Source organism: Carcharodon carcharias, chromosome 2 (genome assembly GCF_017639515.1).
Source record: "Carcharodon carcharias isolate sCarCar2 chromosome 2, sCarCar2.pri, whole genome shotgun sequence".
Classification (NCBI taxonomy): Eukaryota; Metazoa; Chordata; class Chondrichthyes; order Lamniformes; family Lamnidae; genus Carcharodon; species Carcharodon carcharias.
Genome location: NC_054468.1, coordinates 115,166,977 through 115,177,082, shown reverse-complemented (window position 1 = coordinate 115,177,082; position 10,106 = coordinate 115,166,977). Strand labels below are relative to the sequence as shown.

The window sequence follows — 10,106 nt, the reverse complement described above, 5'->3', positions numbered from 1 at the left end:
AAAATTGACTCCTTGGGGAATGGCCTCCAAGTGAAGGAGAGAGAAAACAGATAAAGGTGTAGAAAATTCATTCTAAATTACACGTCACCAACTTTGGGAAGTGTTTTGAATGAGATTTATAGCAATACAGAAGCTGATTATGAACTAATTTAATTATGCAGCGCCATAGACTGCACCTTTAAAACAAACCGAAACGAATGCTTTTCACACAATATGTATGGTCTTTGGGAGTTGCATTCTAGATGTTGTTGCAAAGTGCTCGGCTCCAGAGGTGTGAACGGACCACGTGCTCACTGCAGCTCCGGGGGGTAGGGGGGTAACAGTCCACACAGGCGTATGCGCCACAACATTGGCACCCCATCCTCGAATATCAGGCCCCGCCCCACCGACAGGCCTCTCCCCACTTGCTCAGCCCCGCCCCTCTCCCCAGCTTGCTCTGCCCCGCCCTCTCCTTGCATGTATGGCCCCGCTCCTTAGCCCCCACGCCCGCTCAGCTACGCCCCCTCCCCGCGTGCCTGGCCCAGCCCTCGCCTACTCAGCCCCGCCCTCCCACCGCGCGCCTGACCCCGCCCTCCCCCACGTGCTTGGTCCCTCCCCTGGCCACGGCCCGGATGCTGCAGTCTCCTCACCGTGTGTAGACAGGGGAATATGGCGACTGTGGAGTAACCGGGGCTTTGGAGTGGAGGGGAAGGGGGGAAAGAGATCGAAATTGTACCACCGAAAGGTAGATATATCTTTATTTTTCTAAAAAAAGGTAAGATTTTAATCTGTCATTTTATAGCACTGTTTAATTGGCGGTGACATTGTGTCCCTGATGGTTCAATCAGACGGTTGGCGATGAGGGACCGGTTAAAGTGCAGCCTGACAGCAGCTTTGTTTTATTCTAATACAGGGAAACGATATTAACTTTCTCCACAGCCTTGCAGACAAAGAGTGTGGTGCTGAATTACCCGGCTTTTGTCGTCTGCCTGCCGTCTATCCGGCTGTATTTGCCCCCCTGGTTAGGAGCAGGTGCAGTGTTGAGGGAGAGCTGGTCATCTTATTGAACCACGCTGGGTTGTGTTCCTCTTCACCTGAAATGCCAGTGTGTCTTTTTTCTTGCTTTAATTTAAATGACACTTGGGTCACCCCAAGTGCCACCGAACCAGAGGTGCTCCCCCCTCTTCTTAATGTCAGCCTGTTTGCTGCCTCGTTCGTTCTTCCACTTGAATGCGATAACCCTTTCAAGCCAGGCTTACATTTCCTTGGCATATGCCTTCTCCAGTGCCCCCCCCCTAGCTTTATGCATCATAGCTTTATGCATCACGTTCTGCAGCACAATATTGCATTTCAGGGCTTGAAGTGAAATAGTTTTGTTTATCTATCAGCATTGTATCAATATATCCACATATGAAAATTTTCATAAAATTGGGAAATGTGTATCTTGAAATTTTGGGAGGGGGAATATTGGCAAAGGACCTAATGTTGGGTGATAGCCTTGTACCTATGTTATATAAGATGCCATTGTATTCGCCTGACCATGTCTTGAGTTTCTACACAAGATTGTGTCGATTGTCTTATTTCTATCTGTTTCTTGCCATTGTTCTGAGAATACAAAAGAGAATTTCCCTGTAACATGTTGTAGTTTAAAAGAAGTTTAATTTGGGAATTTGAAGAACACATTCATTATGTTGTTGAACCTGCTATATCTGATGCCTCTTGTATGGTGGGGTATATTGCACATTTACAATGTAAATACCCCCCTGCCCTTTCTTTGATGCTCCCTGGCCCTGCCCCCTCACTGCCCCAACCCCCCAGCACCATCCCCCCTCCCCCACCCACCGACAATGTAATTTAAGATAATCAGTTGAGCTCGTAAGGTGGCTCATTTACACTTGCTAGAAGCGACATATGTTCATATTCGGACCCATTATCTACAAATGAAAGGAATATGCACCTTTTTTGAATGACCCGGAAACATGGGAGCACTTGGTTCCTTGTTGCTTTCATCATGGCAACACCTCGGCCAATCAGAGTTGAATTGCCAACCAATCAGCACCCTTTTCTCCTGTCATATAAATTGTTGTGAGTGTTTGCAATTTGGCATTCTTGCATTTGACCTGATGAGAACAAGCCAAAAAGCTTTGGCAAAATGTCATGGGCCTTCCTGCCACGGACTTAATCGGGTGGAGACGGGAACATGGCTGTGTCCCCACCAACCCTCTCGCCTGATAAGTGGCCCCCTGCCCTCAAACCTGCCTTGGGCAAGGGCACAAGATTACAACCAGAAAGAAAGGCAGCTTTAATGTGAAACCAATGTCACACTTACTCTTGAAAGCTACTTTTAATCAGTGGATGATGTACATGCATCCATAAAGCAACTTATTAACTTATTTTCAGTGACAATATGGTAACAGTCTTTGAAGAGCTATGTTGATATTTGGACTTAATTTATGAAATCTGATGATTATCCTTCTCATAGGAACATATTGGGTGAAATCTTGTCCCTTCCCTTGTAGCGAGTTTGATTGCACCCTGCCACCTCCCTGTCTTCGCCCATATTTAAGTACTTGACTTGAAGGCAACTAATGTGGCAATTAATGCCAACTCAAGGGCTTCATCCTGGCGCCACTGATATCAATCTAGTGGCAGGCGGGGGTACTCTCCATGCAGGACAAGTAAACCCTGGCATGTTTGCTTGTTGGCTCCTGGGCTGTAGGGGATCCCTCATTCTATGGCACTCAGTGGCTGATCGAGGGATTTGGCATTGGGAAGGAGAGGCCTGTTGAGAGCCACACCCATGTCCTTCCTGTCAACCACCACGCCGCTGCTGCCATGCACCCCCCCCGGCCATCATTCACCATTGGCTTGGGATCCAGTGATGATACTCTTCGTTGGGTGAGTGTTGTACCGGCAGTAGCCACCACCTTCCTGGTGGCGCTGTGACTCAGTAGAGGCCAACAGCTCTCAGCAGATAGGACTTCCACCTCCTGAGGAGGCCAGCCATTGGCCTGTCGATGCCTAAGTGGAACAAGATGCAGCAGACCATCCCTAAAGGAGGTGATCTGGAGTTCTCGCCAGCATCCACAAGCCCTTTGAACAAAGTTTGGAATCTTCATGGACAAGATGGGCCGAATGGCCTCCTTCTGTGCTGTAATTTTTCTATGGTTCACTGTGCTTTTGATATTAAATCTGCACCTCAGCCTGTAAACCACTGAAAATTTGGATGAGCATTTTAATTGCTCCGTCACGATGTAAGAATTAATGGGGTTTTCTATCTCGAATTGTATCGTGCCCATGTTATTGTCTCTGTGTGATTGTGTGACTTGGAAAGGTGAGAAAGGAAAGTTTTACTGGCAGTGAATCTCTTGTGTGAGCCCATGTGATTACTCAGTGCACTTTTGCTCTGATGCTCTGCTAACATGCTACATCATCAACTCCCTTGAATATGTGTTTTATAGTCAGGAGGTGGAAATAACCATTCATAGCACTAATATGGCAGTATCTTATTTGTATCCCTATTGATACAAAGTCATTCTCTATGCAAAACAGGTGAAAAAATGACCCGATTTCAGCAAAGTTTTCACTGAAAAGTTAATTTCTTAATTTTTGTGGTCTTTGGATTCACCACGTGCATATTCTCCAAAATAAAACTGCTGATAAATGGCTTCATAGTATCTTGGCTGCTGGAGGATGAAATCAAGAATTGTGAGGCAAATGCATTAATTTGAAAAAAATTATGCTGGTTTTGCTGCTTGTGTTACATCGATATACCTCCCCATGGCCTAAGGTGATCATCATTCCCCATACTGTTCCCTTGACCCATCCTAAAGAAACTTAATGCAGCACTTCAAAAATTGATGAGAACTGTTGCAAAGGATGGTGCATAATTTGTGGACTAAATGTAATTGGACGTTTTGGCATTGTCATAACGTCCAGAATGTGGATTTGTGTGGGAAACTGGGATAAGGTTTACCAACTGTGAGGATTTAAACTCCAGTCTAAACCAATGAATTGGCATGAAGTGGTATTTGCTTTGCACCAAAGTTTGACTTTAGTAGCTTTGTCAATATTTGTTCCATAATCTTAAAGACTCATTGATGTATGTATTTCGATAGAGCTCTTTCTCTGTGTTTTGAAGTTATTCTTTGAATAGTTACGCTGCGAAAACTCCTTTGCAAATTCATGCAGTGGTCCTATGCACCCAATCTCTGGTTGAACTAATCCTGCTCCTAAAGGCGAAAGAAAATTTGTATCTTTAATTCTATATTCTGACAGAGGAGAGAGGAAAATTGGAAACTTCATGCTTCTGAAACAAATTGGACTATCATTTTGAAAATCTTTTAATTGCTACTATAATATTTGCGGCATTTAGTGCAAATGCTCAAAGGAGAGGGGGTGTTTACGTTATCCCGCAAAAATATTTCTTTGTATATAGAAAGTATGTAAAATACTTAAATTTATGAAGCAAACCAAAATATGGAAAATTAAATGCCATAAATACATAAAAACAGATAAAACTGTCAACATTTGGAAAACTCTGTGAATAAAAATGTACCTCTAGATAATATAATCTAACTTAATGCAACATTAGTTAATGTAATTGTTTTAACGGCGAGGCTAAAAACTCTACATGTTATGAACATGTTTTGGTTATTTGAGTGCGAATGATGAATTGGATATAAATCAGTCCATTCAAATGAATGTAACCATAATATTAAGAGAACGAAATGGCACATTTTTCTGTGTGTGTATGTATATATATATATATATATATATATATGTTTTTTAAAAATAAATAGAACATCATGCACAGAATTGGAACCCTGTAAAGATGGATCTATTTAGTATCCTAAACTATTTTTTTAACCTGCAATGGCACCTTGACTAACTTATCAAAATTTGTACAGACTCTCCAATAAGGTTTGATCCAGTAAGTGACTAGGCTATAGCAATGAGTAAGCTGCTGTGTTGGCTGACCTCAGTGATAGAACTGTTACAGTTGGTTATGGCTGCCTAGGTTAGGGAGCAGAAAATTGGCCAGGATCCTACAGCATTTAATCCTCTGCATGTGTTGACGTTGAGTGGGGTTTGTTTAAGACTTGGCTATTATCCTCTCATGAATACTGCACTATCAGTCTTGCAATCCAAGGCTCTCACATAAGTACATTTTTTCCAATATCTGTATGTGACCCTGACAGGCAAGGCTAGCATTTATTGTTAATTCCTAAATTTCCTTGAGTTGGTTGTTGACTTTCTTGAACCACTACAGATAATGAGGTGAAGGTGCAACAACAATTGTTGTTAGGCAGGGGGGGTTCTTGCTTATTGCCTTGGGCAATGACAAAAATGGCAATACATGTCCAAGTGAGGAAGCTGTGTGACTTGGAGGTGATGGTGTTCTCTTGCACCTGCTGCCCTTGTCTTTCCAGTTGGTGGAGGTGACAGATTTAGGAGGTGCTGCTGGAGAAGGCTTGGTGAGTAACTGCAGTGCATCGTTTAATTGTATACACTACAGTAAGGGTATACTGATGGCAGAGGGATTGGATGTTTCGGTCAGTGATGGGATGCCGATCAGAAAGACTGCTTCGTCCTAAACTATGTCGAGCTTCTTGAGTTGTTGGAGTAGGACACATCCAGACCTGTGGTGGGTATTCCATCACAGTCTTGAATGTGCCTTCTAGGTAGTAGACGGGCTTTGGGAGTGAGAGGTGAGCCGCTAGCAACAGAATACCCAGCTTCTGACCTATTCTGGTAGCTGTGGCGTTTTTGTGGCTGATCTAGTTGAGATTCAGGTCAATGGTCACTCCCTGGATGTTGAAATTGACTATCTGAAGAATTTTGTGACTGGAATTGAATATTGTGAAGTCATCAGCAAACAGCCCTCAATGACTATAATGTTATGATCTTGGAGGCCAGCAACCTTTAAAAAGAAATTCAGATCCCCGGTTTCTAACCGAAAGAATTACGCCATAAGCCTTCGTGTTTTAAACAAACCTTTTACCATACAAGAGTTAAACAAAGCAAGTACTACTAACTTAACAGCATATTTCATAAACATTTATTCTTTAAGCCTGAAACTCTCAACAGAGATACCTCCCTGTTCTACTGTTTTTAAATTTATTTAATAAACACAGGCTACCCTTTGAATGGCAATACCTCAGGTTCTGTATACCAGCCTCTCACTAGGGACTTCCATTCATCTTACATTTAACAATTCAATCCCCAAACCAAAAGTTATACTCCTAAAACATATGCATCATTAAATTAGACGTTTTTGCAACAATAATCAGCTTTCTTTATGCCAGTTATGATTCCATTCACTGGAGAATATTCCCCTTGATCCCCATTGATTTTAGTTTTACAAGCGTTATAGAGGAACTGAAATAGTTCAAAAAAATCAAAGGATAATACCAGAACTGAGAGGATATACTTACCAATAAAGGCTGAAGAGGCTGGGCCTCTTTTATCTAGAAATGAGGGGCTGAGGGGTAATCTAATAAAATACTTTAAATTTTTGAAAGGGTAGACTTAGAAAAATGTTTTCACACGTGAGGAACTCCAAAACTAGAGATAGAACCATAGAAAAGTTACAGCACAGAAGGAGGCCATTCAGCCCATCGTGTCCATGCCAGCCTGAGGAAACCCAGGTGCCCTTTCTAATCCCACCTTCCTGCACCCGGCCCATAGCCCTGCAGCTTACAGCGCTTTAGATGCTGATCCAGGTACTTTTTAAAAGAGTTTAAAATTTCTGCCTCTATCACCAACTTGGGCAGCGAATTCCAGACATCCACTATCCTCTGCGTAAAAAAGTTCTTCCTAATGGCGCCCCTACACCTTCTGCCACTTATCTTGAATCTATGTCCCCTGGTTCTAGAATTCTCCACCAAGGGAAACAATTTTACCCTGTCCAATCTATCCATTCCCCTCATAACTTTGTACACCTCAATCAAGTCACCTCTCAGCCTTCTTTGTTCTAAGGACAATAACCCCAACCTATCCAATCTCTCCTCTTAGCTACACTTTTCTAACCCTGGCAACATTCTTGTAAATCTCCTCTGCACTCTCTCCAGTGCTATTATGTCCTTCCTGTAATGTGGTGACCAGAACTGCACACAATACTTCAGTTGTGGCCTCACCAGTGTTTTATACAATTCCAACATTATATCCTTACTTTTATATTCTATACCTCTGCCAATGAAGGAGAGCATTCCATATGCCTTCTTTACAACCTTTTCTAATTGAACTGCTATCTTCAGGAACCTGTGTACTTGACACCAAGATCTCTTATCACTTCATCTACCCCTCTCAGTATATTCCCATTTATTGTGTAATCCCTGTAACTGTTTGACCTCCCTAAATGTATGACCTCACACTTCCCTGTGTTAAAATCCATCTGCCACTTTACCGCCCACTCCACCAACCCATCTATATCGTTTTGGAGATTATGGCTATTCTCTAGACTATCCACTACTCGGCCAATCTTTGTGTCATCTGCAAATTTCCCAATCATGCCCCCCAAGTTCATGTCCAAATCGTTAATGTATAACACAAACAGCAAGGGTCCCGACACTGAGCCCCGTGGAACACCACTTGAGACAACTTTCCATGTGCAAGGACATCCATCGACCATTACCCTTTGTTTCCCGTTACAAAGCCAACCTTTTATCCAGTTTGCCACATTACCCTGAATCCCATGGGCTTTTACTTTCCTGACCAATCTGTCATGTGGGACCTTGTCAAATGCCTTGCTAAAATCCATGTACACAACATCCACTGCACTACCTTCATCAACCCTTCTTGTCACTTTCTCAAAGAATTCAATCAAATTTGTGAGGCAAGACCTTCCTTTAACAAATCCATGCTGACCATCTCTGACTAGTCCATGCCTTTCCACATGACAGTTAATCCTATCTCTAGGATTGATTCTACTAATTTGCTCACCACCGATGTAAGACTAACTGGCCTATAATTGTTTGGCATTTCCTTTGATCCCTTTTTAAACAATGGAACTGCATTTGCATTTCTCCAGTCCTCCGGTACCTCCCCTGTATCTAGTGAAGATTGGAAAATCAACCTCAGAGCATCTGCTATCTCCTCCCTGACTTCCTTCAGCAGCCTCGGAAACAATCCATCTGGCCCTGGTGACTTATCAACTTTCAAGGATTTCAACCCTTCGAGTACTTCCTCTCTCTTTGCGACATATTGGATGGGATAGTCATAGTGTTCCTCCTGGCTACTATATCTACATCCTCCCTTTCCTTTGTAAACATGGAGACAAAATATTCATTCAAAACCGTTCCCACAGCCTCTGCATCTACACACAAGTTTCCATCTTCATCTCTGATGGGTCCCACTTTTTCCTTAACTAACCTTTTAGCATTAATGTATTGGTAAAACATCTTTGGGTTATCTTTAACTTTACTTGCTAATCTTTTTTCATGCCCTCTCTTTGATTTCCTTATTTCCTTTTGTACTTCGTCCCTGCACTTCCTATATTTGTCTAGGCTATCTGCAGTGCTTAGTTCTTTGTGCCTATTGTGCTCTTTCTTTTTCTGTTTGATCTTCCCCTGTATTCCTCTAGACAACCAGAGAGGTCTTGATTTGGCAGTATCACTCTTATTTTTGTAGGGGACATGTCTACTTTGTACAATTAGGATCTAGCTTTTTAGTGCTTCCCACTGGTTTTCCACTGTTTCATCCTCCAGCAGTGCTGTCCAGTCCATCTCAGCCAAGTCTCTTCTCATTTCTGCAAAACTTGCTTTCTCCCAGTTCAAGACTTTTACTCCTGCCTTATCTCTGTCCTTTGCTATGGTAATGCTAAATGTAACTGAATTATGATCACTGTCCCTGATATGGTCGCCAACTGTCACTTCACTCACTTGCCCTTCTTGATTTGCCTAAGACTAGGTCTAGAATTGCATCTCTTCTCATTGGGTTTGTCACTAATTGGTTGAAAAAATTTTCCTGGACACACTGCATGAATTTTTCTCCCTCAGTGCCCCCTATATTGTTTGAATCCCAATTGATACTAGGATAGTTGAAGATCATAAGTATAAGAAAGTCATTAATAAATCCAGTAGGGAACTCAGGAGCAACCATTTTGCCCAAGGAGTGGTAAGAACGTAGAATTCACTACCACAAAGAGCAACTGAGGCAATTAGTCTTAAGGGGAGAGTAGATAAAAACTTGATGGAGGAAGGAATAGAGGGTTATGCTGATATAGTTAAATGAAGAAGGGTAGGAAGTGGCTCAGGTGTATAAGTGCTAGCAGAGACCAATCTGTAACTATGCTATGTACCCTGGAACACTTGTTTAAGCTGTAATATAATCTTTTCCATGACTAAAAGTGTTTTTTTCTTATATTACAGCATGAAAGTACAATGATTGGTTTGTAACAAAGATCCCAAATTTGTGGGACAAGGCTATCGGGGCATGAGCAGGATGCCAGTTGTAAATCGCTAACAGGTAATGATTGCAATATGTACTTCGTCCATTGGTAGTGCTGCAGCACTCCCTTCAGTTCTCAGCTTGACTCCTGATTCTGCACTCTTCAAAGCTCAGGCATTTCCTGCCCTTGTTTACAAGTATTTTCAACACTCTTCAGTTAAAATGCGTCTTTGAGTTAACAAAAAAAGGTTGCTTGCCTTCTGGTATGTACCTTTATGCAGCATAAATTTATTTTTGGAAGTGCTTATGATCTCTGTGGTCTCTGCTGAGAAATAAATAAATAGGTGCCTCCCTCACCTGACCTCCCAACTCTGCTTCAAAAATCTGCCAAAAAGTTCTTCACTCAGAATTCTGCAGCTCTGTGAAACATCTGTTTTCTTTAATCCCTGTATTAAAGTCCTTATGTCCCTTTGCCTTAAAACCCACCTCTTTGACCAAACTTTGGGTCATGTGCCCTAATATCTCCTATGTGGCTTGATGTCAGATTTTTGTTTTATAATGCTCCTGTGACATTTTGCTATGTTAAATGTGCTATATATATACGCAAAATTGTTGTTGATGTTTAGATGGAATAGGTAAATACTTCTCTCTTTAAAAAAAAAGTGAACTACACATTTCTGGGAAAATTTAGCTTGCTCTGCTTGGATTTTAGGCGCCATGGTTCGGTTGGTCGCATG

The 10,106-nt window shown here is 42.1% G+C and overlaps 1 protein-coding gene across 1 annotated transcript in view; it reads left to right on the top strand.

Annotated features, from left to right (window-relative positions):
- Positions 1-649: 649 nt before the first annotated feature.
- Positions 650-10,106, top strand: part of pak5 (p21 protein (Cdc42/Rac)-activated kinase 5) — a 201,812-nt gene continuing 192,355 nt past the window's right edge. Inside the window, exons 1-2 of the mRNA XM_041173288.1 lie at positions 650-724; positions 9,351-9,447. The gene's annotated coding sequence lies outside the window, so the exon portion shown is untranslated. The remainder of the gene's footprint in view (positions 725-9,350; positions 9,448-10,106) is intronic.